General features: G+C 40.4%; 1 long non-coding RNA gene across 1 annotated transcript; it reads left to right on the top strand.

The window, feature by feature from the left end:
* The first annotated feature begins 6,030 nt into the window (after nucleotides 1–6,030).
* On the top strand, nucleotides 6,031–7,621 carry LOC110342331. Its single transcript, XR_002384375.2, has 3 exons — nucleotides 6,031–6,408; nucleotides 6,883–6,994; nucleotides 7,484–7,621. It is a non-coding gene; the product is annotated as an uncharacterized LOC110342331 (long non-coding RNA).
* The last annotated feature ends 1,367 nt before the right edge of the window (nucleotides 7,622–8,988 follow it).

The raw sequence follows: 8,988 nt of genomic DNA, 5'->3' as shown, positions 1-8,988 counted from the left end.
GAGCAATATTGGATGTGGTTACTGACCTAGATATAGATGCAAAAAATTAAATGGTGGCATTTTTCTGGTTGTGCTGACCTTAGGCCATGGCCCAGTTTGGAACTATGATACATTCCTCAACATTTTCCAACAATGACCTACATTTTAGCTCCCACAGCTGTTTAAGAAACAGCCAGTCTCTTAAATTAACAGCCTTGTTAACTGGCCTGGAAGTCATTCAGACTCTTCAATGGAACTGAAGTTATGATATTAAAAGCAATTTACATTCCTTTATGACAGCCTATTTGCTTAAAATCTTAATCATATGTCTTTTCATTGGACAGTCAATGATGCATGTGACCTGCTGGCTACTATTAACCTTGTATCTCATGGCTTCATAGTAAAGTGTTCCCAGAACTCTCTTGGAAATGAAAGGTAGTCATAGTGCTTGCCATACATAAACACAACAAATGAAAATAAAATGAAAAATGTTATATAGACTCAAATGAAAGGAAATGAGTTAATCTTCCTTTGACAATTTTATACTGCTTAGAAGCATATGGCCCCTTAACTGCCTTATATATTTTGGGACTGGAAGTGCAATTTAGCAAACCAATGTGTTATGTAATAAATAACTAAAACAATCACATAAAAAAGGCAAAGAGAAAATAGAATAAAGCTAATGATCCTTGTCATGTAATGGTCAGGTTTCCACAACGTTGACTTCTAACTACACACCAAAAACTTGGGCTTCCAGGATTTGACTGTTTTGGAATCTCTCATACAGAGTCAACAAGCATGACCTCCATGCCACTATGCATAAACAAGTATGAGTGAATGGAGAAGAAATTAAGAAAGACACAAAAGGAGATGAAAAGGCAAGGGAAGATTGGAATGGACAGATCTTGGCATCCTATCTTTTCCAGAGATGAAACTGATTTTCTTGTTGTTGTCCTTCAGGGATTGACACACTTGAATCTGACTATACACTTTCTCAGCTAAATCCCCCTGTGCTAGTCACTTGAATCTCAGGATCCAGGTTACTGCACCTGTAAAATAGGTTTGTCGGTATCTTACAGGATAGATGAGAGAAGCACATGGAGTGATGTGGGTTCCCAGATATGGGCTCAGTAATTATTGGTTCTATCCTTTTATTTCCCAGTGTTCCTTTTCTTTAAACTTCTAACCATGGATGCGAAAGAACTGACCAAGATAATTAATGTTTCTGAAGTGATTTACTTTGCTCTATGTTACTGTGAAAAAACATTGATTCAAACCAACTTGTTAAGGAAAGACTTTATTTGAGTTGTAGGTTTTAAGCCATTATGGGGGGCTGAGGTAGCCATGTTCAGGAACTCAGGGCAGGAACCTGGGAGCAGGACCTGAAGTGGAGAGCGTGGAGGTGCCTTTCACTGGGTTGTTCTTTCACTCAGGGAGCCTTCTTGTATAACCCGGGCTCACCTATCCAATAGTAGCACCTCCCACAGTGGCTGGATTTTCACCTGTCAAAGACCAATCAAGAAAATGCCCCACTGACATGCCCAGGTCAATCTGATGATGATACCTCAATAGCTAATGGCGCCTTCACGTTTGTCAGAGTGACCACTAGGATAAGACATCTCAAACAGTGATCATCAGTGATGCCATGGTGAGGTCTCTCTAGTTGCACAAAGTCTTCTGAAAAGACACCAGGGATGTGCAAAATGGCAGAAGACTGTTGACTGGAGTGTATGTACTCAAACTTCCCTTAGAACACATTGAACACATAGAAAATTAATTTCTTTTTTACATTTTAAACTTTCTGGACTATTTTTATTTATATTGATTGAATCTAAAAATACAGAATCTGTGGATAGGAAAGGCAGATTATGTTTAGAACCTCACATCAAAAATTTTAATACATTGTCACAACACTACTGGGAATGTATAGCTGGAAATGAGAACCAAATGGAAAACAGAAAATACAGGGAAGAGATAAATTCATCCATTTCAAAAGACCTATTGCCCAGAATGAGCTGATGGTGAGTGGATCTTATAGCACCCTTGTGGCTACAGCCCTTTCTATCTGAGAGATCCTTGGACCCTTCTTTACCATGTCCTCTGACTCCTTACACACTAATGGAGAAAACAATGAGCCTGTTGGGAAAAATTAACACATACCTTTTCTACAGCGTGTGAATAGTGTCCAAATCTTTTACAGAGCAAATAGAAGAAGAAAATACGTTTTTCAGGAGTCAAGAACACCATGCCATTCATTAGACATGAAATGCCACAGGCAACATTTGTTCATTGCTCATATTCCATATGAGCAGAACCCTGGAAATAGGTTATACTGTACAAGCTGAGGGAGAAACTCAGAAACAATATTAGCCAGGTCTAACAGGAAGCACATAATGCTGTGTGTGGTTTTTATATAGGTGTTGTATCATGTACTCAGCATAAAATGCCTATGTGATTACAAAACAATGGAAAAGAAAGGAACAAGAAAGGCTGATCTGCAATTAGCTAGTACTAGGCTCACATGATGGCTGGGAGACTTAGAAACTATTGTGACTTCAGGCCAAGTACTTACCTCGGTGAAGAAAAGAAATATCAGCTACTCCATAATGTAGCTGGAAAGATAAAATAAGTAAGCACATGCTAAGTAGCTGGCACCGGGTGTGATAAAGTCATTTATGTATTCTTGTTGCCTTGCAGGTTAAGAATTTTGACTGAATTGATAAATTCACTTTACTCAAATGGGGATGGTATAATCCCACGCTAGAACGACAAAGATAACTGACATCCCAACAGATGTGAAATGTTATTTTCCTGGGACTTTGACTTGAATTTCTCTGGCAATGTGGGGAAAAGAGAACTCTTTACGCATCATTGCTAGGAAAGTAAATGGGGTCAACCCTTACAGAAAACAGTATGGAGGTTACTCACAAATTTAAAAACAGAATTAACATACAACCAGCAATCCTGCCTCCAGTAAATATGCATATAAAATTCAATTACTGTCTAGAAAAGATGTCTACATAGTAATGTTTACTGCAGCATCAGGCATAGTAACAATGACTCCATCAACAACAAATGAACAAAGAAATGCTCCCTCCCTCTGCCTCTCTCTCTCTCTCTCTCTGTCTCTCTCTCTCTGTGTTGTACATTCACATATACAATACAATTCCACCTTAAAAAAGAAACCCTGTCATTTGACAACATGTCCTTCATGCCCTAATGAATACTATAGTACATGAAGTAACCAAATTCTGAAAGGCAAATACTACATAATGTCACTTAGTGGAATGTAAAAACGTTGAATTAATAAACAGAAAGAGTAGAAGGTGATTATCAGGGGTCAGAGGAGGATGCTGGTCTGAGTACAACTTGCAGTTACAAGAAACATATTCTGGAGGCCTAATGTGCATTGTTAATAATAAGTATGATGGTTTTGAAACTTGCTGACAGAGAGTTTAACAATTCTTATCACATATGTTTTAAAGACTATGAGGTGATAAGTTCATTAGCTCGATTGTGGAAATCATGCCACCCTTTTAGCATATGCTAAAGCATCACACGTGCTGAATGTGTACAGTTTTCTGTTAATCAGCCATCAGTGATACTAAAAAAAGCAAGAAGGCCAAAACTACCCATATACAAAGGGAGTGTCTGTGTCAGCAATGGTGAGGACAGCAATGTGCCTAGGTGTCACCATTTTCTATCAACTAAATAAATTCAGTAGATAGCTTTTAAGGGGAAACAAAAGGGTTTTCCCTTAGTAATTTTTTTTCTGAAGAGTAAAAATTCAGAGTGACATTTTTCTAAGCTGTAAGGACAAGAGAGCTAACTGATGATGGAGGAGAAACTCAAAACAGATACATCAAAAATTGAACTTTTGTTCGAGGCTGGGTAGTTTAACCATGCGCTCCTTCAGGAAGATCTGAAGTTGCTGAGGGTATGGCGAAGGGTACATACACTGTGCACATACATCACTTTACACACGTGACCTGTAGCCAGTCTTGTTGGAGACCCAGAGTCTCATCCTTCAGGATCCTCTGGAGGTACACTCTTCCTTCTCTGCCATGTCGAGAACATGTGCATGAGAACACAGACTCTGCCACCTGCTGATTTATCACCTCCTGAAGTCACAGGATGGCTGTAGCCATAGCAACACCTTCGGCATAGCTAACTTGGGGTTACAAGCTCTGGGTAGGAAATAGGAGACAGAAAAATATTGAACCAGAAGAAATCTAAGCTATTCAAAAATAGCTTCCTTCAACTGCAGTCCCTATAGATTATGAATCAGCAGCCAGAGAGAAGAAAGGATGGGTCATGCTCATTGTTGCACGCTAAATTTCTTTATGGACCAGGTGCTGTGCTGACAGCTGGTCTGTAGTATATAAACAATCCATGGAGGAAGGTACGACTAGTCACTTTTGTTAATTATGTACCAGGAGAGGTGACGAGATGCAAGTTGTTATGAGCTGTGCCTAAGTGTACAAGTCTGATAAGTGATAAAGAGGAGAATTCATGCCATCTTCATCAGGTCTGGACCACTGACACCAGGTCTCCAGATACTGAACTTGTTCCGGGGATGTTTTATTTATGGTCTGTAATGGGACCTTCCTTAGCCAACTTCTCTGCTCTTAGGACCCTAATCTGGAAAACAAGTTTCATGGCTATATGGACCAAATACCCTAGAACAGTGGTCCTCAACTTGTGGTTTGCAACCCACTTGTCAAGCTCTGTCTCTAAAAACATTTACATTATAATTCATAATTGTAAAATAATTAGTTATAAAACAGCAGCAAAAATAATTTCATGCTTGGGTTTCACCATATCATGAGGAACTGTACTAGAGAGTTGCAGCATTAGGAAGGTTGAGATCCACAGCCTTAGAGGGAATCCAAGGACCTTACTGTGCCCTCCAGTAGATCTGCAAAGACCCCATTGCCCCATGAGCACACTTAATTTTTCCCATTTCCCCTTGAATGTAAGGTGAACAAATGACTCAGAAGTTAATGCACAAGTCAAGATGCCAGAATTCAAATGACTGAGTAACCCACGGTGAGAACTGACTCTACTACAAAGAAATGAAGACCAAAAGAAACAAATGAGATATGCATACACATGCAGTGATTCTTCTTCACTCATTTTATTCATATCAAAAAGGGGAATTTCATAATGAAACTGTTTTGAAAGATGAAACCACAGAACATTTGTATCTCTTCCTTTGTGTCATATATTTTCTTAAGTATTTATAACAGTCATTCAATATTGTATAGAAAAGTTGTATTTTAACAACTGAATTTTGACTAAAATGAGATGCGGAGAGAGAGAGAGAAAAAAAGAATGAGGGAGGGAGAGAGAACATCATAAATCATTTTATGACTTGCCACATTGAAATCAGGGCAGGTTTGACTAGGATTTTTAATTAGTCTCTCTTGAGAGCTGTCAGCACTGGACGCTGATGTGGTTTCAATTGACTTAGCTTTAGGGCATGAAACGATGAGGCCTGACTCTGGAACTTGAAACATTTGTTATTCTCCCTGAAGGGATCCCATGTGGGCAGCTGAGACTTCTCTGCTCCTCCCATTACAACACCTGCTTCTGTTTGGAACAAAACGTAGACTGTTGTTAATGCTACTTCTCTGGCCATTGGAAGCTCTAGTCAGAACATCACGTGCAGAAAGCTGGTGACCCTACCAAGTTCTAGTAGAAGAAATAAAAATACGTTCTATGCTCACTTTTCCATGGCCATATTAGTCGATTATTGAAAGCCAAAAGTCTGTGAGGGCTTTTTAATAGTGCCTGCTTTTTTAAAAATCAGTTTTTAAAATAGTTTTTATTTATAGAAACCATTATTGCCTTTGACTTATTGGTCATATTTTATTTGATGCTATTCGATTCGTGCCTTTTTTTATTTAGGTTAGAAACAATCTTGTTTCACATGTCAATCCCAGCTCCTTCTCTCTCCTCTCTTGCCCCACCCTCCCCACAAGGTCCCCCAGTCCCCCACCCATAAATAAGTTTATTTTAAAAATTAAAGCTTTAAGCATCTATTTAATTTTAGAAAGTATCCGAGTTCATTGTTCATTTCTGCCTTACACAAGTCCTTTCAGGTTGTCTCTGGTTTCCAGAACCCATCCCTTCTTCAGACAAGCAGAGCCCCATAGTGATGAAAAGTAGCATTGTTCCCAGGGAACAGTACCCCAGAGATTGCCATACCATGTTCATCCTTCTGGAATTATTCTTTTTCCTTTGTGTCTATCCAGATTTCCTTCTGCCTTTCCATGCTGGTCAAGAGAGTGAATAGCAGCTCATATCCAAAGCAAAGCACTCTTTAGTTCATCTCTTCACACCCAAGAGTCTGTAAAATGAAGAAACATCGAGGAGGAGTCTCTAACGAAGGTTTTCTGGGATTGGAGTTGAGCAGCTGGAGTCCAGGTCTGTGTTCAGATCAGGAACAGCTTCTTAGATTAGCTTCACACAGAGAGGCTTTGGGGGCCCACACACAGAGAAGAAAACATTGGTGTGTACAACAATGACAGGTTTCAGAAATATTCTTCCATTCCTTCAGTGACTGGGCAGAATAACACACGCACAGCCAGAAGTCTCCCTCAAGGAGCTCGAGTCTTTTGTCAGTTTATTGTGTCTCAATTTCTAATTGGCCCCTTTAGCTTGCTCTGTGAATATGAGTCAGGGACTGTTTTTTTTTTTTCTCTGTTATAAAGCCTAGTGCTAAATTTTGAAAGTGGAGGTTATAGGGAGAGGGGGAGGGATGCATTTTGCAGGGAAAAAAGGATCCTTTTCCTTCAAACTTCCAGTGTAATCCCAGGGCGGAGCATTGCTCTGCATGTGGCTTGTCTAGGTCTCTCAGACCGGGCACGGGGTCTTCCTCAGTCTTTGCTTTTTTTCTAGCATCTGGGGCCTGATGTGAGCAGCAGCCGGCAGCATCTGGTGGGCTGCATCATCCTCCAACGACTTCCTCCAGTGGTTCTGCAGCAGAATGCCTCTGATGAGACACCTTCCTGTGAGCAGCTTTCTGGCAAAATCTGACAATCCAGCAAATCTTTTGTTATGTCACCACAGGGATTTCTCTGTCCTGCAGTGAGCTAGGCTATATCTCCCCAACAAAGAAAGAAACAAGATAGTTTTATTCTCTGATAATTCTCATTTTAAGATAAAAAGCCCAGGTACTTGAGTTCAGTTTTAGTATTTAATTTAAAATTTAAATGAGAAGAAATATATTAAAAGTTAATTCATTTCTTTTCAGCTTTTAGATAAAGACGTGGTGTAGTATTTCTTCTGGGGGAAAGAACGAGTGCATAAGAATCACAGAATGTCTAAGACAGAAGGAAGCTCTGAGGTCATTGATTCCAGGAATTTTATTTTATGATGATGAGTTAGAACAGAGAGGCTAACTCAGGGCTCACAGTAGGTGACACAAGTTCTTCTAGATAGGTCAAAAATCTCTTTGGTAAGTGATTTAAATCCTTGGATGTTTCTGGTTTGCATTTAGGATTCAGAGCAATCAGTCCAGTCGGAAAAGTGAACCCATGGCTGAAAGGTTCAGGCATTCTGCTGGCCTGCCCTGTTACCTGGCAGGATGCACTCAGGCAACACTCTGGCCAGCCCAGAGTTCCGTGAGAACCTCGCAGGTGCAAAGGACCCCTGTAAAGGACTGACCCCTGCCTGCTTAAGCTCTCTTGCTCTCTTGCTCTCTTACTCTCATCTCTCTCTGTCTCTGTCTCTGTCTCTGTCTCTGTCTCTGTCTCTCTCTCTCTCTCTCTCTCTCATATCTTATCTCTCTCTCTGCTCTGCACGGGTTGGTTACCTCTCACCCCCCTTTCCCTCCCTGTCCACCAATAAACTCCACGTGGGATCATTGAGTCACAGTTTGTGTCTCCTTACTGGATAAACCTAAACATTTTAACAACAATGCCCAAATATAAAAGGTGGACATGTTAAAAGTATTTCAATAATTTCTTTTTCACTTTAATTTTCTTTTCTTTTCTTTTTTTTTTTTTGGTTTTTACAAGACAGGGTTTCTCTGTATTGTTTTGGAGGCTGTCGGTCCAGCCTGGCCTCGAACTCACAGAGATCCGCCTGCCTCTGCCACCAAAGTGCTGGGATTAAAGGCATGCGTCATCACTGCCCAGCTTCACTTTAATTTTCTAAACATTTTTTCTAAAATTTCATTTTACACTCCAACCATAGTTCTCCCTCCTGCCTCTCCTCCCACACTCCCCCTCACCTCCCCCACAGCCCACCCCTTATTCACTGCTCCCAACAAAACAAGTATAGGTTCCTATGAGGAGTCAACAAAGTCTGTAACACTAAGTTGTGGCAGGACCAAGCCCTTCCCCCTTGCATTCAGATTGAACATGGCATCCTGCCATAGGGAATAGGCTCCAACAAGCTAGCTCATGAATCAGTGATTGGTCCTGCTCCTCTGATAGACTAAGCTTCAAAACTGTCTCCCACATACAGAGGGCCTCGTCTCGTCCCATTAGTTTTCTAAACATTTCTAACTTGTTTAAATATGGCCTCCACAGATCAGTAAACCTCTTGAAATGGGCTTTGGTGATGATGCAAAGCAAGCAGTATTCTTTGATAACTAGAGCTGGGCTTGGGAAGCAGTGCCCCAAACAAAAACCCTAGAAGCAACACTTCTTTGCAATTGTCCCTTACCTTCTCCAGCCTCTATAATGGCTCCTTCCCTCTGCCCGTGCAGTCAGCTACAACAGCTAGATTTCTAAGAAAACAACCATAAAAAAATGGAACCCCTCTTTCCCCAAATCCATCCTCAAAGCATAAAATGTTACTCTTTCTGCCATGTTTCTGTATGAAATCTAGCAATAAAGAAATTATTTAACTAACCTTGTTTGATTGTCAGTTAAAAGATCTCCAATTACAATGTTGTACCCTATACAATGGAAGAGAGAAAACTGGAAAGCTGAAGAGAGACCTAGAAGAATCTGAGAAGACAGGTCCTGTTGGCTTTTCTCCATCTGCTAGCATTCA

Source organism: Mesocricetus auratus, unplaced genomic scaffold (genome assembly GCF_017639785.1).
Source record: "Mesocricetus auratus isolate SY011 unplaced genomic scaffold, BCM_Maur_2.0 Super-Scaffold_100006, whole genome shotgun sequence".
Taxonomy (NCBI): Eukaryota; Metazoa; Chordata; class Mammalia; order Rodentia; family Cricetidae; genus Mesocricetus; species Mesocricetus auratus.
Note: the sequence above shows the minus strand (reverse complement) of the source record. Positions and strands in the feature narration are given on the sequence as shown.